This window comes from Sphaerodactylus townsendi, linkage group LG06 (genome assembly GCF_021028975.2).
Source record: "Sphaerodactylus townsendi isolate TG3544 linkage group LG06, MPM_Stown_v2.3, whole genome shotgun sequence".
Lineage (NCBI taxonomy): Eukaryota > Metazoa > Chordata > Lepidosauria > Squamata > Sphaerodactylidae > Sphaerodactylus > Sphaerodactylus townsendi.
In genome coordinates, this window is record NC_059430.1 from 89,532,725 (window position 1) to 89,555,125 (window position 22,401).

The window sequence follows — 22,401 nt, forward strand, 5'->3', positions numbered from 1 at the left end:
TGATATGTTTGCCACCAGAGGGATGGACTGGCTATCCTAGTGATGAATGTACAACTGATTGAAAATAACAAACAACACTTTATTTGGGGTAAATAAAATTGGCCATAGTCGTTTGCATTTATTGGCAAGAAAGAACAGATGAGCGTGAGGTGCAGCATGGGGGTCTGATCTGAAAGCAGCTTGAGTTAAACAGGGCATCCTTGAGTTAAATGGGGCAGCAATGAAAGGGGGAATTCCAGATGGGCGGTGGGCCACATTCTGAAGAATCCCCCATTTGCTGAGGGGGGCGCAAGCGGTCTCAGCCCAAGCCTGGGCTGCCAGACCCCAGGCTTGCCCCACCCCTACCTCCCTCATCAAGGGAGGGTTCCTGCACAAGGGTTAGCAAGCAGCTTACCCCCCAGGAGCAAGATCCAAGTCCCCCATGTAAAGGCTTCGCCAAAGAGCTGGGTGAAACCCTGCTCCCACCAAATGCTCCTATTCTCTCAGTCAATTGTACAAACTATCTCACAGGCTATCAAGCCAGAGATCCATGCCCCAATCAGACCAATGGACCCCATTTGCATGAAACAAAGCCTCCAGTCATGAGAAATGTCCTGGTGCCATATGCACCTGCCCCCTTCCCCCAAAACCCAGTGTGACACTGTTCAGCCTGTCTTTAACCTGGCAAGGTACACCTGGGGGGCTATGGCCCCCTGCCATGGCTGCCATTCCAGTAGCTTTGGCCAGAAGGGTGTTGTGCTAGGCAGCATGTCCTTGATGACTCGCAAGTTCTCTTGAATAAAATGAAGCAAGGCGATGTGTTTTGAGGAGGGCAAGTAATTTCTCCTAGATCAGGGGTAGGGAACCTGCGGCTCTCCAGATGTTCAGGAACTACAATTCCCATCAGCCCCTACCAGCATGGCCAATTGGCCATGCTGACAGAGGCTGAAGGGAATTGTAGTTCCTGAACATCTGGAGAGCCGCAGGTTCCCTACCCCTGTCCTAGATGGATGACAAGGGCCTGTGGAACTCCCTGCCACCGAAGCACGTTCTCTAGCAGTGGCCATAAAGAGGTCCATCACATCCCTCTAACGCCCGAACAGAAAATGCAGACTGTTCGGTAGCCCGAGGTTTCGTCCCCCTCTGGAAGAAGCAGCATAACGTGATGTCCAGAAGACAATGCTGTGCCCAATCATCCAGATGTTGGTCCTGCCGCCTGCAGAGAGCTTACTGAGAAAAGAGAGTATTAGAGTTGTGCGCTGGGCCTGATGTAACCCATGAAAGCCTTTGAGTGCCAGAGACCCAGGGGCTGGATCCGCTCCCCAGGGAGGCAGAGGGCGGCAGCAATTGTGGCAGCGGGATGAGTGTAGGCCAAAAGCCCGGTAGGGGAGCCCCAGCCTCAAGAGGCACATGTGGAGGACACAGGCCCACTGATAGTGTGATAGGAAAGTCCCATCCATGTGGATGAGTAGTGGGCCTGCAAGTTGAGAACGGGTGGCCAGGTAGGCTGCTGTATCAGCAACCGGAAGAGGGGAGCTGAAAGAAGTGGCCCCCATGAAGATGGGGGTCCCCCTGGCCAGTTGGTTGGTTTCAGAGCACCGGAAGAATATGCGAATGGACTAGCTTGATATGTCCATATCACAAAGAGCCAAGGCCCTGCCGCTGAGGTCTGCCTGTGAAGCGGAAGGCCCCAAAGAAGGCTGAAGAAAATGTGGCCTTAAACAGCAGGGTCTCGTATTTGGTCAGGCAGACCATTGGGAGGACAGTTGGGAGGACAGCCAGTAGTTGACATAAGAGCTCCCAAATGATGGGGTGGCGGCTGTCATGACCCGTGGGGGAACACCTGGCCCAGCCCTAGACTGCTTGCCAAGCCAGGAAGGAGCAGGAGAAGTCAGATAGTGCAGATGCCTTGCAAAATAAAGAGACAGAAGCAAAAACAAACGAGCGGTCTTAGCTGTGTGGCTTGTGCATTGCAGGTGATCCAAGTAGTGCAGGACGGTGGCCTTGCTGAAGGCCCTCCAAGGCCCAGATCGTGTGACTGCCTTGAAAGGACAGAAAGGTCTACAGAGTCCTGTGGTAAGCTCATCATATAGAAGGGGCCAAGGAACCCAGAACCCTCAGGGTGATGTGCTGCTGCCAAGGTTCCCAGAGTTTGGAGGGGAAGGGCTCCGGATGGGCTGAGGCCTCTGGAGCCAGGAACTGGAATCTTCCCATTTGGGACCGAGACCATTTGGGACCATTTGGGTCTGTGATGTCGTTGACCAGACCTGGAACTTGCTGAGCAGAAAATGAGATATTATTAATGAGGCAGTAGGTTGCCAGCCTCCTGACCAAGCACATGACCCGCTCAGAGCGAAAGGACTGTTGACAACACTCACCATGGCCAGGTTGTCGAACAAGAACTTGACCCGGTGGTATGCGAGGTGTGTCTTCCAGATGCATACCGCTGTCAGAATTGGCAAAAGCACCAGAAAGGTTAGGTCAGACAAGATACCTGCAGGACCCATGATGCAGGCCCCGGTTGGCCCCAGGAAGCAGACCCTGAACCCTCAACTGCCTGATGCATATGACTGGACCTGGAGGCTGTCCCGCAAGGGGAGCAACGTCTGCCATGGAGATGCCCCATTGTAATGAGCAAGGAACTCCTGCCAGACTGCTAGGTCCGCATTAAAGCCTTTCGTAAGCCTGATGAAGTGGGGGAGGGGGCTGAGAAGCCCCTGGTGGGGGACAGCTAGCCCACTTTTGCAGACACCTGTCCCCAGCCCCCCCGCCCCCAGTGAGCAGGAAATCATCAAGGTGGTGTGTAATGAGAGGGCTGGCTGCAATGCCTTTTGTTGCCCATTCTAAAAGGGTGCTGAAAAGTTTCAAATGCAGCACAGTCCACATAGCAGCCCATTGGGATGGCCTAGTCCACACACCAGCCCCAGGCAAACTTGAACCCTAGCAGGCTGAAATCAGTGGGGTGAATGGGGAGCAAGCGGAAAGCAGACAGAATGTCACACTTTGCTAAACAAGCCCTGGGCTGCAGGAGAGCACCAAGGCGACGGAGTGGTCCAGTGAGACAAACTTCACTGAACTCAGGTCTGGATCAATGAAATCATTGACTGATGACCCTTTAGGGTATGACAGGAGATGAATCAATATGAATTCCTGGGGAGTTTTTTTAGGGACCACCCCCAGGGGAGAAACCCATAGGTCAGGGAACGGGGGGCGGGGGAATGGGCCAGCGATCCTGCCTGCTGCCCATTCCTTTGCAAGTGTGTTGCCTAAATCTACAGCAAGGCCCTGAAATGCCCTTGGTCTGTCACTGCCCCCACTGGTGCCAGCCCTGCCTGTGCATAGAAAAATTAGTCTAAAGAATGTGTGATGTGGTAAGGCGATGCCCTGCCTTGTAATGCCTGTTCCAAAAAAATGCTGACTGTTTCAAATGCTGTGCAAGCCACCAACAGCCCATAGTCATGACCTAGTCTCAAACTTTAAACCCAGGAGGAAAATCAGCTGGATGGATAGGCAGTAAGCGAAACGCTGAGTGTAGGTCACCAATACTAATAAAGCCCCAGGGCCCCAGGACCAGGTTAAAGCAATGGCTTGGTCCAAAGAAACATTTCACTGAGCAATCCAATGGGGCTGCACATCGGAAGCTATTTTTCATCCCAATGGCCAGGTCAGATCCTTAGATATCCAGCATGAGGTGGAGGAGACAGCTCACATAGGAGGAACTTATAAAGTAGTAATTAAAACAGATGTACTCTATTGTGTCTTTAAAGCATGACATTCCAAAATATGATGGGGGCTTAGTTGAACTCCACACCTGAATATAGATATTAGCAAAGTACACCGTAGGGATTGCCACTTCCTAATCTGAACTAACGTGTTAGGATAAACTTTCTTTCTCCAAAGCACATACAACTCTCATTAGACCAGGTTAGTAAACTCTAAGGGCTAATGCAATATACAGCTATTGACAGAAACTTAAATATAAGTTTCCAAGAGAATACCTATGTTAGTAAAACTATCTGTGCAGTAAATGAATGAACTCCACTGATTCTGCGCATCTCTACTAAAATTGCATTTTGAGGTTCACATCCTCAGGACATGATGGGTGGTTTGCTGCATTCCCACAATTCATCTTGTCTGCTAAGCTGACTATAATTAAATGCAATTAACGGCTCATAATATTGTTTATTAGATAAAGGCCTGAATCTGCAGATCATCATAAATATGATTTGCAGAAAAACTAATTACAAGCCATTGGGGTACAAGTCATACTACTGCAAATGTTGAGTAAAACTGCAAAATAAGTTTAAACATTCCATTAAATGTAAAATACTGATTTTGAGCTCCATTGCAATGACAACTCAGCAAGGCAGGTTAAAGGGAAGAGAATAAATCTGTAATCCTAAACATACTAGCTTGAGAAATAAGTCCCACTGATGGGATTGTAATTACTGAGCAGTAAATGACCTGGATCAAACAAATATATGCCAAAATTCTACATGGCCCATAAGCCATGCCTTAGTGTCTTCTGAAACTAGTGCCCATGCTATATGGCAAAACTCTTTATAGCAGAAGAAGGGGTTGGATTTATAGCCTGCCTGCTCTGCTGTATGAGACTCCAGGCAATTTACTAACTCCTTTCCCCTCCCCGCAACAAACCATGTGAAGTTGGTGGGGCGGAGAGAGTTCTGCACAAAACTGTGACTAGTAGGAATGTAGAAATGGGGAAACACATTATAAACATGCATAATGGTATAATGCTTCAACAATGTGATGCTCCAATAGCATCACCTACTCAAGGTATAACTGAAGTAATTAAGATACTGAACGTTCTGTTGTTTCATGTATACACGCGGCCATTGTATGACCTGTGTCAGCCTCAGCTGGCAAATCACTGAGACCTAAATTCAGCAGCCCTGCGTATCCATCGAGAGGAAGCAGGGCAGCCAGATTCTCGGAAAACAAATAGCTGTAGAAGGGGCAATGGGTCTATTGGGGTGGGGAGAGACGATGCTTGAGCCAGGCCGGAAGGCTGGGAGGGAAGGCTGAAGCCGGTAGCTGAGAATGGCTGAAGCGCCAGAATGAAGAGCAGCTATAGCTGTAATGAGCCCCCCCCCACCCGAGAGGCCGGCTGGAGCTGGGTGCCGGGCTGCTGAGGCAGAAGCCAGAGGGTGAAGAGCACCTGTAGCCGCGACGAGCACTCTCCTCCCTCCCCCCTGAGAGGCTGGAGCCGGGGCCAGGAGAGAGAGATGAAAACAAACCGTTCTCTGAGCAGGCAGACAATTTCAGCGGCGGGGCAAAAGAGGGCCGGAACGAGCCCCAGCCCCGCCTTATATGGCAAGGGGGTGGCCCAAGCGACTGATGCCAAGGTGCTGCGCCCTTGCGCCTGCCGCCAGCCAGTCAGCAGGCTTGCCTTTGCTGACCTCCTCCCAAGGGGACTGGCCCACCCCCTGGACGAGCTGGAAGGGAAGGAGGAGCAGGCTGCCCTTTCCCTGGCGGCAAATGGCAGTCACATTGAATCCCTGCTGTCCCCTTATGGCTGTCTTAATCTTTCAAAGGAAATTAGTCAACATGATACATGTTACAGGAATAGTTACAAAGAAGAGATGGTACCAATAGGGACCAATGAGTCCCTGCTACAACCAACTTATTTTAAACAAACAAGATATGGAACTGATTCATGTTTTTTAGAAATCCCCACAAGACTTGGCTGCTTTCATGACTAATTTCTTTCACTAACCACAGCCTCTGACCTTACAAGGGCAAATTGGCTGTAGGAAAACACAGGCTTGATGTGAGGGGGCATGCTTGAGCTCATGTACCAATCCCCCAGGGCTTGTTAACTATCTGCAACCAAAAAAAGTACTCCTGCCCAATTGAAGTTGTAAATTGCTAAACATAGTGAGCAGAATGCAACAACCACAAAGATCAATAGGTGGAGGTGGGGGGAGTGAAGTTTGATTTAATTACTCTGTAAACAGTGCGAAGAAACCTTCAGGCAGTGTTGGTCTGCAGTAGAATAGTTAGATTTGAGTCTAGAAGCACTTTAAAGATTTTGGGGGTATCAGCTTTTAGAGGGAAGGCTTCCTTAATCAGATACATATTGGAATGGAGATCCCAGAGTCCTTATATCGCAGTCAAAAGGTTAGTGGGGCATTGCAAAGACAAAACACAGAATGCAGAGATACAATGCACATTGTAAACCACTTGGTTAGAGCAGAGGGGGAAAGCTTGGGGGTAGAAAATTAGCATCTGTAGTGAGATAAGAATACTTATTCAGCCCTGAGGGGTTCACTGCTCTGAACCTGTGCATTAACTCAATATCAATAATCTCTAGTTGTAACCTTCCTTTGAAGGGTCCCAGTTTGAGGACTGCCACTTTTAAGTTAGCGATGGACCAACCCAGAAAATTAAAATATTCTCTTACTTTAACAGTAACTATTCTCGTACTGTTTTTTTAGTGTTGCAGTTTTTAATGTCGAATTTACATCCATTTATTCTTTTGTTTCATATTTGTAATATTTTTCAATGCAGAGCGTGGAAGGGTATTGCTGATATTTGATGGCATATGTAACATTAGAAGATAAACATGTGAATGACCCTAAGGTTTTGCACACTAATGCTTGTGTCTTCATGCATTCACTCATATCCTTCAGAATCCTAGTCACAGCAAAATCCTGCCCTACAGCATTATTTATGTTGTCTGACTGAATTTTGTTCTTTTAATTTTGTAATCCACCTTGAGTCTCAGAGAGAAAGGTAGGCTATAAATGAAGGAAAGGTGTCAATAAATGGCATCCAGCATGCAGAAAAATTGATTTGCCCCCACCTCTGTGCACTAGGCTTTCAGTTACAGGATTCCACATTACATACTACAGAGATAACCCTGGTCTTGGTCCAGATTTTGCTATAGGAGCCAAGAAGGCCAAATGATTCCTTGTGCACTTAGTATGGGTTGTGGAAGCTAGGAAAAAAAACTGATTAGAGTGGTACACTCTACAGCCATGGCAGGATCCACTCTCAGTATATTATTTTAACTGGCTGCTTCTTTCTCCTTACCTGTCCAGAATAGTAAATACTAAGGACCCAGTATAAGACTTCTGGATCCCTTCTATCATTCTCTCCAAAAGAACTGTACTGCCAACATAGGCTTTTCAAAGGCAGATGTTCTGTGTAGCCAGACCACATATTACCTACACATCTGTGACAGTTGGAGCAGACCAGGCTGATTGTCCATGTGGAGGGTGTGATTTTTTCCTGATCTGGGGTATACATGAGCATGCCTGGACTGAGGCAGCAGTGGCACATTCATGTTATTCTTGTTGTTTACTAGTGATACCATGATTATTGATGTTTGTTTATGTTCCTTGTTATTGTTGTTTACCTATGCCATTATTGTGATGTTATGATTACTGATGTTTATTCATCTTGTTTATTTGATGTTATGATTATTGCTATGATGGTGATATCATTATTATTGACGTTTTGTTGTTTATGACTGTTGTTGTTCGCCGCACTGAGCCCTACAGGGGAGGACAGGATATAAATAAATAAAAAATAAAAATGCATGACACCAGTGCAGCAGCATTGTCTAACCACTCCCAAATCTTTTCAAGCATGCTGAGATTTTTTCAGTTGTCATTCACATTTGCAAACAGCAATGATGCCCCTAAATGGTTCATTTTCTCTGTGTGTCTGTGGAGAGTGCCAGTTCCACCTAGTTTATCCTACCTTCTTGTGTAGAAGATATTCATAAAATGCAGTGACAAAAGGAGGGGGGAACTATGCCCAGGGCATGAGCTGCCCATGCACCCCCTTCCATCCCCAAAACACCCCAACACGCCCTGCCCCAGCCCCAAAACGCCCCCAACACACCCTTGACACGTGACGGCAATGGTGGTGGCTGGGACAAGTCGCCCCAGACGTCCCCATTGCTGCTACATGTCTGATAAAATGCTACATATAAAGCGAAGATCAATTGGTAAACATACTGTGAACAGCATTACCAGTAATAAATAGCCCATTACAATTGCTTTATAGATCTACACTGCACATACAGTTTTTACAATGGATACAAATAATGCTTAAGGGAATAGAGCCACAGGACTATCTCCTAGTGGTAGGAAGCTTTCAGAACATTGCAATATGCTGGAGTCTCCCATCAGGGTACATCCTGACAAGAACTTAATTTATGTGCATGGAAAACAGAACCACATTGAGAAAATCAAAGATAATCAAAGATTGTTTCATGTTGTTCCCTTTCTTCCTTTCTCTCTCATTCTTTTGGAGCCAAAAGACAGTTGAAATTTTTATAGTGTCAACTGGGGAATTTTATATGATTTCTGTGGAACAGAACTACTGTTTGAAAAATGGAATACATTGCTAGACTTTCAGCTAGCATTGTAAAGAATTCCTGACCTGAGAAGTCAAAAAAAAGAGTTTTACAATCCAAAAAAGACAACTGCAGCAATAAGAGGAAATGCTTCCACAAAGAAATTAAAGTCCCTGATGGCTTTTCAGAGAGAGATGTAAAATTAAACATCGATTTTACTCTAGGAAGGCATGGCTGTACTCATTTTCATCAATAACACTCACAAAAATCTGCAAATCAACAAAATAATGAACTCTTCACATGCAAGAAAGACTGAGCCTTATTTGGGACCCCCTCTGTCTGTGAATCCTGGGCAGAGTATCCTTCTCAATTTATGCATGCATAATCACTCACACAGACACAACTATCCTACATCATTATGTTACCCCAACACACTGACTGATATTGCCTAAAACAAGACTGTGTCCATCCACCCTTTCACTTTTGACCTTCCGAGCAGTGGCTTAAGGAAAAACAAATTGCCTGCCTTGTGAATCAACATCAGCATGCATGGTTGTTGATATATTTATTAAAATAAAATGCTAAATGGTAAGGTACATTTACATTTTGAATATTCCCTGAACTTAAATAGGTATGTTATTAGTGATGAGAATCAAGGAGGAGGGGATCAAGTCTACAGATTGACTCCAACTGAAATAGTTTCCCATTTGACTATCCAAAAAGATCTGCTGGGGATCACGTGACCTGCATAGATGACAGGTATGTATAATTGGGGCTGGAGTAGAGTCCCTAAGGTAGCCAGCTCTGATGCATTTCACCAGCTCATTCATTAACAAATATGTTGCTGAATTTTGAGCAGTAACCTTTAGACCACTCCTAGAAAGCAGGGCTGAACTGAAGACAGCTAAAAGGTAGAATTGGTAGTTTTGCCTTGCTTAGAAAGTCAAATTGCTTAGAAAGTCTACTACTTTTGTAGTAGAAAGAAATACAGAAGTAGATGAAGAGACCAGGTGCAGTCCCCACATTCCTGTCCAATCTCTGCTGATTGGTGCTATTGAAAAGGCACTGGACAGAGACATACTGAGGAAGACAAAGATTATTCACCTGTAGAGCGATGGTGTCACATTCAGGTGCTAATCATAAAATCTCACATTTTCATCCACCATCTAGGAAGCCCATGCACTCAGAGATCCTGCCAATAGCACTGAATAGATGGAACCCTGAAGAAAAAGAGGTAGTGCTGCTTGGGATGATGGAGGTCTTGAAGGACATTGTTGTTCCCACTTTTACTGGAGTTCAACTGTTGGTTCAGTTAAAAACCTTGGGTCATATTGTACCCAGTTTTATTACTGAAGAATCAGTTAATGCAGATGCAACAATGGCATTTTTCCAACTCAGCCTAGCCTGTAAAATCACCCCTAACCTTGATAACGTCTGATGTGGCCACGCGAATCCACCCCCCAGTAACATTGAGACTAGACTACTGTAATGCACTGTATATTGGTCCAAGGATGTAGGTAAGGGGTGGGTGGGTTCTCGGGTTCAAAAAAACCCCATTACATGTCTGAAGCTCCGCCCCCCATTTGTGAGTTTTTGTATTTTTTAGTGTTTTTTGGGTTTTGGCCTGCAGGGGGCGCATATTTTAGGATATCAACACCAAAATTTCAGGGACTTGTTGGAAGACTCTCCTGACAACACTACCCAGATTTGGTGAGGTTTAGTTTAGGGGATCCAAAGTTGTGAACTTCCAAAATGGGTGCCCCCATCCCCCATTGTTTCCAATGGGAGCTAATAGATAGAAGATGGGGGCTACACCTTTGAGGGTCCATAACGTTGGGCCCCCTGAACCAAACTTCGCCAAACCAGGGTGGTATCATCAGGAGAGTGTCTTACTGATACCACCCAGATTTTGTGAAGTATTGTCCAGGGGGTCCCAAAGATATGGACTCCCAAAGGGAGTGCCCCCATCCCCCATTGTTTCCAATGGGAGCTAATAGAAGATGGGGCTACACATTTGAGAGTCCATAACTTTGGACCCCCTAAACCAAACTTCACCAAACCTGGGTGGTATCTTTAGGAGAGACTCCTAAAGTTACCCTGAAAGTGTGGTGCTGCTAGCTTAAGAATTGCACCCCTGACAGCAGGCACCCCCAAATTTCCTCAGATTCTCCTTTTAAATCCACCACAAAACAGCATCACTTTCAATGTTGTTTTAACTGGAGACCCCAGATTCTCCCTTGAAGGTGAATTTAAAAGGAGAATCTGGGCTCCCTAGTTCAAACACCATTGAAAGTAATGCTGCTTGGGGGTGGATTCCAGCATCACAGCGGCCACCCATGGGGGGCCCCCGCAAAACTTCAGTTGTAGCTCCACCTAGGATGTGCAGTTAAAAAGCAACTTGCAAAGTGGGTTTCTCATATTTGACAAATAGATCTGCACAAACACACTCAGCGTTTCTCAGCTACTTTTCTGAAGTCAGTAGTTGTTGCTATCATGAAAACAGTAACTAACTGCTCACATATGTGGACAGAGGGTAAATTTCCCCCTTTTTGCAGAAGCATTTTTCTGCTTGGGTGAGAGCTTTAATGACCAGCTGAGTGTGAAAGTGTGTGCGCCACAAATTCACGATAGGCCTACAGAGTTAGAAGAAAGCTCTCTTTCAAAAAGCCTGGGGTATATTGCTTACTTTAGATCCCCTTGTCGCTTTTTGCTTCCTCCTCAGAAGTCAGGCCAGCTGTCCCCTAGGCATAATGTATGCATTGAGACAGATGGCTTGAGTATTTGGCAACATATGTGGACTGACCTGTGTGGTGTTCCAGGTCACCTGCATCGTCATACTGTGGAACTGCTTGTAATTCATGCACGTGGCCTGGCATCCATGAAAAAGAGCCAATTTTATCTGGTACACTGGGAAGCCAACTGATAGGAAAGCATTCCAGTTTGCCTCTAATCATCATTTCTCAATGTGCTGAGGAAATGGATATAGTGAGCATAAGGGCTGAGCAAACAGAGAGCCAGGTGTCAGGTGACATGAAGTTGGATATATCGCCTTGGCCTCTGAACTATTCCTGTGGCACAGAAACTTGGGGCATAAAAATCCTCTTTGATGGCGCTTGTTATATCAGCAACTCACTCATCTAGCCTTGTGTAGTCAGGGGTTTAAGTTTTGAATGCCCCCTTTGTCCAGCATTCATCTGAGATGACTTGGAATCACATTGATGAAACTGCGCATCAGATGGGGATAACTTACAACATTTTGGCATAATATTTTTAGGCCTAACAGTATTGTTTTAACAGCAAGTAGCACTAGACAGGTTTCCTTCTTTTGGGGGATTAGTAGGATTTCTATCATCGTACATGGGAGCGTTGGTTCTGGCGAAGATGTTTGCTGATAAACATCTGTGAGATATACTTAATTGGAGAAGACAGTTAAGTAATGTAGCAATCTAATGAAGCGCCGGATTTCAAGACCAGCTTACAGCCAGGATTCGAGTGTACGCACAAACACGCCAATCAACATGAAGTCCGACAAAAGTTGGTTTTACTGTCTTTCCTCTGTATCATGGGAAGTTGTTGCCAAGGAACAAGCCAGGATTAAAAGAGAATATCTGCATATGTGCATCCTACAAGACCATAGTTGAGACTAACTGTAGATAGTAAACCATCATCAGGCCTTGGTTTGATTGACACTAATGAACCACAATTAGTGGAAGATCCTACATTCATACAATCACAATAGCCATAGTTAGTTCAATAAAGCAGTGGGTTTGCATGATTTCTCAAATAAACTGTCATATAGTTTGCAGAAATATCTGATTGGTTATGGTCTCCTTTCAGAAAACATTTTATTCATTGACTATAAGCTTGTTTTTCCTGATTTGTTGACCTTATTGTGATGGATTGCAGAGAAATGTGTGTGTTTTAAAAGGTCAAGTCTGTCTAAAGTAAAATATTGTTTACATTCAGTGAGGCATAAAGGTCTAGAAACAGCAGAATGCACCTGACTGACTGTAGCATCCTGCACTCTGATTGGACTATGGCTAGATGATACAGAAGGGGAGGAGGTTAACTCCCTGACAGAACATTTTGGAAGACTTTTGGATTTTAGAGTTCCTGGTGTTAAGAGCTATCAAACTGAGTTTTAAAGAATAACATCTCTGAAGGGAGTAATTCAGTCAAAGGCAATGTATTGGTCGATTGATTCTACCTAATCCAGTCCTGAAATGCAGCCACTATGTCAATTGGGGGGGGAAAAGCAAGCTGAAGGGCCACTAAACTATTAGGGCCTATATTCTGAGTGAGGAAAAACATCCTGCTACCAGTCAGTTATTTGGATTTTGCTTTGTGTTTCCCCAGGAGAGTATTTTATGTTACACCAGAGCTTGGCACAGAGATTCAGTGTTTGGTTTTTCTAGTATCTAGCACATACTTCATAATATTCAGTATTAATACTATATCTAGATTAGCTAGATAGATAGATAGATAGATAGATAGATAGATAGATAGATAGATAGATAGATAGATAGATAGATAGATAGATAGATAGATAGATAGATTCCTCCTGTCTTATTTTTCTCATCCATTCCTTATCTCCAAGTTATTCATCCTCTTTCCTGTCTTTTCTCTGTTAATAAACCTTTTATTCTGCTTATGTTTAAAATCTGCCTCAGTATTTATTTCATGTGCCTTATAGAGGGTGTAAAAGGTGTAAAAGTCAACAGACATCCTTCACCTTTTAGGATAAATACAGGTCTGAGGGAAATGCTTATACCAAACATTACCATTTCTGAAGCACCTTGGTCCCTGAAGGGACTAGGGCTCAGAAAAGCTATTGTATCATTAAGCACTTTCTCTAATTGAACTTTTTTTTGAAGGTTATCAAAATCTCTCATTTACAGGATGGATTACATAGATAACATCAGGTAAGTATCTTAGAGATGACTGTCCAGATAGGGCTGACTCTACAGATTCTATCCAGCCTTGCCAAGTCCATTGCATGTTATGATATACTGGAATTCCTCCAGTCTGCCAAGCTAAGACACACAAGCTAAGTGCATCAGGCACCCACCCCTTTGGGGTTCAAGAGTAGGATGTGACACATGGTCATCTACATAGCCTCCAACAGTCCAGCATCATCACTAGTCCAGTTCCAAGGCAGACAGATCCCTGATGAAATGAGATAGGCACCCATACTCACAATCACTAGAGCTTTGGAACAGGAGGGAGGTACGTCCAGGGCAGGAGTCCCTCTGCTGGCCAAACAAGTCCCAACTGAGGATGCCACTTTTCTAACTTAATGCAGGCAAGCAGAAAGCACAAGGCAGAATTCTCAACATCAAAATTTTAATTTTCTGTCTTTCTTATAGCCTCAGATTTTCTTTCTTCTTTGATCTTTCCTTCTACTCTTAAGAGTGAAGATTGTTTTAAAGGCAGTACTCCTCTTTTTCATTCAGTCTTGTTTTAATTTCAACATATGCACTGTTGCAAATAATGTTTTAAAATATAGGTTCTAAACCTAAATTTCTTCCCCACCCTCTGTTCTGCCATTAGAAACAGATTGGGAAGGGATACTATGGATAAAAATAAGAAAGGTCTTGACCCTGGTCCTTTGCCGATCACAAGCCACAGTTTTTAAAGCGCCCCATTGGGTCTTTTGCATGTATTAAATTAGCTTAAAATAGCATAGGGTCTCATTTAATGAAGTAGTTATTTTTCATTCCAATACATCTCCAGCTATGAAAACACTCTCTGTTTCTTTTGCAACTATAACTGGTAAATGACCTTGTACTATAGATCTGAATTCTGAATCTTTAAAAAAATATAAGACTGAAGTTCAAACCTCTGACTTTCTTTGGAGAAGGATTTACAGATGTTCTCCTAGGACCATGAAAGCATCTTGAATGCTATTGTGTTGTCTGGCAAAAGCAAGTGAATATTGGCTTGAAGACTGAAAAGTGTATAAATAATCACTTTTAAAAGCTGTAGAAACTTTCCCTTCAGCCAGGGTAGAACAATTGCCATAGCAGTGCATTCTCCACTCTCCACTCAAGGAAGGGTGTGTTCTCAACACAATGCAACAGCCCTGAAGGAATGGGCACTCATCTCCATGTCTATTCCAGCCACAAAAGGCCCCTGATTGTATTACCTCCCCTGATTGTCTTAACCCAGATACTTCCTGTTATGCCTAACTTCTCCTGATCACCTTAGTTTGCATTCTAATGTCTCTCTACTGTAATTTCATCAACTACCTGCCCACCTGGACAACTTCCTGCTACACCCATTTACTTAATGCCTCTCCCATTACTCCTGATCACCCTTCTCCTCTCAATTTCCATCTTGCACATCCCCAAAGATCAAAGCCCTCCTAACACCTCCCAGGGGTCATCCAGATACCTCCCAAAAGTGGTCTTTCGCCCAATAAATGTCCCACCATCCAAAGGTCTAAATGCTCTGTGCAATTGACACCTTTCCGTCTTCACTGCATTGCCCCTTGGAACCAGACACTGGCCATTTGGCTCTGAGCTCCAGTTTTTCTTCACATTGTGATCAGGTCGTATTACCCATATACCCCATACCCCTTTCTATTCCAAAACTATTTTCCAACCTATTTACACAGCTCTCTGTGTGTGTCTGCAGCATTGAACCATTGAACTGCAGAATTGAACCAAGTGCTTGGGAACCCCTTATCCCTACAATAAAGATTGTCAAATTTGCATTATATTCCTCTCTGTGGATTTCATCCAAGAGCTGATCTTTGTATACATTGGTTTTAAAGATTTCCTACCCAGCTTCTTCTAATATTAATAAGCAGTCTGATCTGAGCTAATATTCCCAACTTGATTGAGAGATTGTGTCTCCATTGTGGGTAACAGAACCACATGCCACTCACATGTCTTCATAGGTTTCATTGGCTGCTATAAATATTTGAGCTGAAGTAGTGTTTGAGACCTAATTTTTCCATCCTGATTGGTGCCTAAGCACCAGGCTATCTTGTTGCTCATTTGTTTTCATCTGAATTACTTTCATTGTTTATTTTATCTATTTTGAATTTAAGAAGATTGTAACAGTCATTGACCACATGCAATCAATTGTATTACCACTACTACCAAAATTATTATCTTAGACAACAGTCCTAAGCAGATCTATTCAGAATTGTACTCAAATCTATTTAATGGGGCTTACTCCTTGGAAAATGTTCTTAGGACTGCACAACTAATAATGCAATACATAATATCAACATCAATGCATACTTTTTAAATCAATCAACATTAATTATGATAAAAAATCATGATCAGTCAGAATCAGTTTAACAGCAACATATATTTTCTTCAAACTAGATACTGTCTTCACAGCAGAGAAATATCTAAGGTAAGAAATATCTAAGGCAGCCATGGCTGCCACTTGAAGGAGGGTACCTTCAGTCACCCTTGCTCAGGAGCATGGTGGTGTGGCAATGGTGGTGTGCACACTAGGCTTGGAGATTCAAGTGCACCACATCCTCATTCCAGCATATTCAGGACAAAATCGGCCGAATATGTCCTGCCCAAATATGCTTTTTTGATGCTTTTGGTGTTTTTTCACATTTTAAGCTGCAGGGAGTGCATTTTTAAAGCTAGTGGCACTGAAATTTTAGAATCTCATCTGAAGACTGTCCCAATGATGTCACCCAAGTTTGGTGAAGTTTGGTTCAGGTGGGGGGCAAAGTTATGGACCCCGAAAGTGTGTTCTCCCATTGTTTCCAATGAACCAAACTTGGGTGATATTGTTAGGACAGTCTTCAGATAAGACCCTGAAATATTGGTGCCAGTAGCTTTAAAAATGCGTCCCTGACAGGAATCCAAGGAATTTGCTCAGATTCTCTGCAGTGCCTTGGCACCATTGTACCCACAATTTCTGAGCATGTAAGCAGGCTGCATATTTTTGAAGATAGAGGCACCAGACTTTCAAGGTGGCTCCAGGAGGTCCTCCTGGTAATAGCATCCAGGATTGGCGACTTTTGCTTCTGGGGGTTCAATCTTGTGGGTTCCCAAAGGGCTTATTTTGTTTCCCCACTCCTACACATGAAACCTGCTGGCTGAGTTCTGTCAGAAATCTCTCAACCACCCCCCCCCCCCCGGCCCACAGAAGCAAAGTTCACCAAGACTGGATGCTATTACCAGGAGGACCTCCTTGAAAGTCTGGTGCATCTATCTTTAAAAATTTGCAGCCTGCACAGAAATTCCCCCTTGAGTACAATGCAGCCACTGCAGAGCACAGAATCTGCCAGGCTCTTCAGCAAGTTCTATGGTGGGAAAAATAATTAAGTTTTCCCACCATAGACTTCAATGGGGCTTGCTGTTATGAACAGCTGGCTCTGTGGTGGAGATTTGGGAGGGGCTCGGGGGAGGGGTTGTTCTGAGTAGGGGCATCTAATTTCCTGCAGGGCTGCTGGTGTGAGTCTCCTGAAAGGAACCAGCCAACTTTGCTAAATGCTGTGGGCACCCAATTGAAGGTGAACCTGATGCTCATAGAATGAGTACTTAGCCATATCTTCAAAAATGTGCAGCCTGACAGAAATTCCTCGTTGGGTACAATGGTGCCAAGGCACTGCAGAGCAGAGAATCTTGGCCAATTTCTTGGGTTCCTGTCAGGGACACATTTTTAAAGCTAGTGTCACCAAAATTTCAGGGTCCTATCTGGAGACTGTCCTGATAATACCACCTGAGTTTGGTGAAGTTTGGTTCAGGGGGTCCAAAGTTATGGACCCTCAAATGGGTATCCCTCATCTCCTGTTGGCTCCCATTGGAAACACTGGGGGGCACGCACTTTGGGGGTCCATAACTTTGGCCCCCTCTGAACCAAACTTTACCAAACTTGGGTGACATTCAGGACAGTCTCCACGCGAGTCCCTGACATTTTGGTGCTGCTAGCTTTAAAAACGCGCCCCCTGCAGGCCAAAACACAAAAACACCAAAAAATAGTTTAAACAAAAAATGTTCACAAATTTGCTGTCTTTCACAAGACAGCAAATATGTGGTTTTCATTTTCAACTAGAAAAGCCTTCTGAATCATGGTAACATTCATACATTAACTTGAGTTTCATTGTGAAAAATGGAATAAGTGGGTGTGGGGATTTTCCTGATAAATTTTGTTTTCTAAGATTAAATTGTGAATGAAATATGAGATTTTATGTGCAAAATATTGAAACATTTAGAATTATTATTTGAATACTTTCTGTAGCAAAGAAGATATTTGTAAGACAGTGATAAGAAAAAGCTCTGCTTTAGTTTCCTGATAAAGGCTGTTTTAAAAATTGATTCATATGATGCCATGTTTAAAGAAGATCCCTCTCAGTTACAAGCTAGGAAATATGTGGGTTGGGCAGCAGAGTAGACCACATCTTTAAGCCATTATGAGGTCTTGTTTTCTGAATGTTCCTTGAACTGTTGAAAGTTGTCTGGAGGACCACACAAGGTCTGATGTTCAAAAGATTGGAGACATCTTAATAGGCTAAGATTTTTAGCTACCCTAAACTTTGAAGGTTCGCAGCAACCTTTGGCCATTAATCCCCTCCTGTTTATTGGGGCAGAATATAGCATTTTCAGTGATTAAACTGAAATTTAATAAGTCACTTTGGGGTTAGGCTTCAGGATTACAGTTTATTATGTTTTTGTATTAAATGCTTAAAGATTTCTTTACACAAATATTTCTAACCATTAGACACCTCATCTGGCTCCTGGTGCTGAGAATGGATTTGCAACCCAGGATATTTTCTTGCTTCATTCAGTCCTTTTGACTGCCACCATGGATGTTGTAAGTATGAGGCATGTGCTGTGCTGGATTACACTCAAGAACACTTCACAGCAAATGAGCCAAGACATTTTTAAATAAAAGTTCCAGCCTATTTGAGAAAATGATTTTGAAGCCCAAGAAATGCTGCTGCAAACACATCAGCGAATATCCTTATGGTATGAATAGAATTTCTATACTGTTGTTCCCCAGGAAATGGTACCAAAAAGCAAGATGCAAAAGGAAGATAAATTGAGCCATTCAGAGACAGCATTCAGATAAACTGGTTGAGGGAAAAGAGAGAGCCAGTGAAATTACCTATACATTCAAATTTTTAGGAGAATGAAGCCAATCAAAGCTACACCTTACAAAAAGTTAGTCTGTATGGATGTGTTATAGAAACAATACACTTAGTTATACGAAATTCTGTCCTAAAATGGCCTTGGGGAACATATTTATTTATTAATTTTAAAAAATATGTATATTCTGCCTTCTCAACAACCACCTATCCACAATATATTTCCAATAGTTCCCAGTTTGTTTCTAAGCACAATTAAAATTGCTAAATTTAATATATAGTCCTGAACAATCTGGGAGCAAGATATCTGATCCAAGGTCTGCATTCTTGTATGTGTACCAGAGACAGAAAGAGAAGAGAGAAGACGAAGTCCATTCTTTTCACCGGAGTTTTTAATTAAAATTGGGAGGTGGGGTTATGTTTGTTATTTGTGTTTATTCTGCTAGTTTATATTTCAAAAATAGAATTATCTCCTTATTTTTTATTATTGCTTTATATTTGAGATGTTGATTTATATGTAGGATATTTGAAGAACTTTCATGATGGCATACAATTTTCAAAAAGTAAATAAAAAGTAATGTTTATCAAACTACAGACTACTATACTATATTTACACAATTATATATTTAGAATTTTGCCTGTAAGCCTGATGAAAAGCAGTATAATCTCTGCAGAATTTCTACACTTGCATATATTATAACAAATGGGATCAATATAACACAGTTCTGGTTTGTCATGTTTGTGCCAGGCTGCCTGCTGGTTTCAATTATGGCAGACCCTAAAATGTGTGCAATATTGTGCAACAAATCTTGATATCAAACTGTAAGAAATAACACCAAGAAACCACCTGCTGTGCTGAAAGGGCAGCATGTTGTTTGAACTATATTTTCCATCCTGTATTCCATAAAATTTATGACCCGGCTTTCAAAAGTTAAACACTATGAGTGCACCATCTTGTACACTTGGAAGAAAAGAAATATGCATAATTCTTCCAAGAGCAAGTGACATGTTTTGGTTTCCTGAAACAGCAAAAGAAATGTGGCCAAAACTTTAACTTCTAAAGTTTATCTTCTATAGTCACCTAAGTAACCAGTAGAGTGTGTGATGATGCTACATTGTGTTGGAAGTGAAGAAGTGATGGGATTCAAATAATTTAACTGGTTGTTTGCAAGCACCATTTTAACAACCGGTTCTGCCAAGGTGGTGCAAACCTACTGAATCCTACCACTGAAGTGAAGGATTTTTACGCTGTTTCCTGCCTCAACCACAGAGGGGGTTTTACCAGTAAACCAGATGCTAGATAGGGACCTAGGGACTGACACCTTTACTCTATCATGCTGGCACTATCCCTCTGTTGTTAGACGATACTGGCTCACTCCTTCTTGCTCTCCCACTTCTGCTGAACCATGTGTGTAGAGAGGATGGATGCTGAGTGCATTCATCCCCATCCAGCTAGATTAGATTAGATTAGTGAACCTATCTATCTACCTTTCTATCCAAAATGGAGTTCACTAATAAATACTCTTTTTATTAGATTAGATACACTCGGGCTTTTAAGCTTCCCAGTAAGGTGCCCCCCAGTCCGGCACCCCTTATAGGTGCCCCCTCACTGCAAGCAGCCCGGTATTGGCATTCTACCCCACTTACTTTTAGGAAAGGAGCAGGCCAGAGAAGAAGGCTGGAAGCCTGCTTGCATTGCCTGGTGGCTCCTGGGAAATTTAGTTCCCACCAGGCCCAGGCAATGCAGGCAGGCTTCCGTCCTGCTCCATTTCTAAAAATAAGTGGAGTGGTGCGCCGTGGGGGGGGGGGGCACCACCGGGGTGCTGCAGGGGGCTGCGGGGGGAGGGGGAGGGGGATTTCCCCACCCCTACATGACTAGAAATGGTGTGCCCGGTGTGTTGTGCACCCCTGCCCTCTGGTGGCATCGCCACTGGTGCCAAAGCTCCCACGCATGTTTGGGAATCCTCTGCTGTGCTTAGGCCTCCACACACTCTGCTTGTAATGCTAAGGTGTAATCTCTCCAAGGACATTATCCAACACATTGATCTTTCTACAAGTAAGAATTCATAAAAGCTACAATGTTCAGTGTGGTGTAGTGGTTAAGAGCAGGTGGATTCTAAGCTGGAGAACCGGGTTTGATTCTCCACACCTCCACCTGAGTGGCAGAGGCTTATATGGTGAACCAGATGTGTTTCCACACTCATACATTCCTACTGGGTGACTTTGGGTTAGTCACAGTTCTTCAGAACTCTCTCAGCCCCACCTACCTCACAAGGTGTCTGTTGTGGGGAGAGGAAGAGAAAGGAGCTTATAAGCCACCTTGAGTCTCCTAACAGGAGAGAAAGGTGGGGTATAAATCCAAAATTATTCTTCTACTTCTTTTTACTGAAATCTTTAAAATACATATATATTTTTTTAAAAAACTAATGAGATACACTCTCCCCCAGCAACAGACTTACTCTACCACAAAGTGTTCTGTAAGTTGCTTTTTTACAAGCTGACAGCCCCCTCCAGTTGGTGGGGCAATTGGGCTGTGGTGCCGGGCTTCACTGACCATGTTTCCTCCCTCTGCTGATCCAAGGCGTTCACTCACTATCAAAGAGGGCAAATGAGCGGGCAGCTGGGCACTCAAGTGGGTGCTGCTGTGGAGCTACACTGTCATCTGAGCAGATGCCGGCAAGGGGGGGGGGGTCGGTTGACAAGAGCATTCTTGAGAGTGGAGCTGACTGTAATAAGCTTCCACTGGTGTTCCAGCTTGGGAATGCCACCAACAGAACCCTCAGACTTATACAGCGCTTTTGTGTGGCTTAAGCCTATTTGGGCTATGGGGCAATTCAGGTGGCAGAAGGGTTTCAAAAAACCCTCTTCTTTCAGTGCTGCCTGAAGCCCCAGCGAAGGCAGTGCGGTGGCACCTTTATTGCACTGTCCCTGGCCACTTCTGTGCTCCCTTCATCTGGAATGGTCTGTATAATGTGCAGTAGATGGGACTGCCCTTGATGATTTTTAAAAATGAATCAAAAGTGCAAAATGTTACCATATATCTTCTGTACAGTTGCTCTGTTCTTCTCCTTGACAAATTCAATTTTCTGGCTTAACCTATATGTTTGGGCCTAAGATAAGGGATTGCCTCTTTGAAGTCCCAAAGATTCACCGATAAAATGCTGTGTACGAGCATGCAGAGAAGAGTCCTTAGTGATTGGCCCTGTACCTCTGGAATCTCACTCCATGAAGGGTCACTGAAGTTTAAGTCATATAATCTTTTCTGGAAGTATGAAATAAGACCCATCTGTTTGGGCTTGTTTTTGAGGTTACAGTTAAAACAGCAAAAAAGGTCATGGAGATACTGACTCAATTGGAATTTTACTCTATTTTCATGGGATCTTTGATCATGAATTTCATATGCTGTTTTAAATTTATTTTCTCTACCTATCTTGGGCCTTTTAGACATAGGCAGGTTAAACAGTGAATCAACGGAATGTAGGTGAATGGGAGTTTGATGCAGATACTCAATTAATCAAAGATTATTTGTAATTTAAATTTCAGCAGTGTATAGCTCTATGCCAGCATGTGATAAACTTACTGTTTTCCCAGGCCCATCTTCTCTTCCAGTTTATCATAAAACTATCTCTCTGCATTGTACTGAAACTCCTATTATTTTTCCAATAAATGTATTTTCTTTTGCATTTACCATAGCCAATAAAGGTGTTGATATCTCCTTTTTATAAAGTGTTCAAAAACATTTCCAACATGCCTGGGTCATTTTGTAACATATTTCCATGTGAAGTGCTTCCATGTGCTATAGATACCTACTGGGGAGAAAGGCAGGGCATAAAGTAATAAATAATGAAAAAAGCACCACCAGTTGTCTGAATCAGAATGTTTTCATGCTTCAAGTATGCCATGCGGGCAGACAAATAGTGGAGAGCCAGCAGGTGTAGTGGTTAAGAGCGGTGGACTCTAATCTAATAAACCCTCCCCATGAGCTGGTGAACAAGATTTATTTCCCTACTCCTACACATGAAGCCTG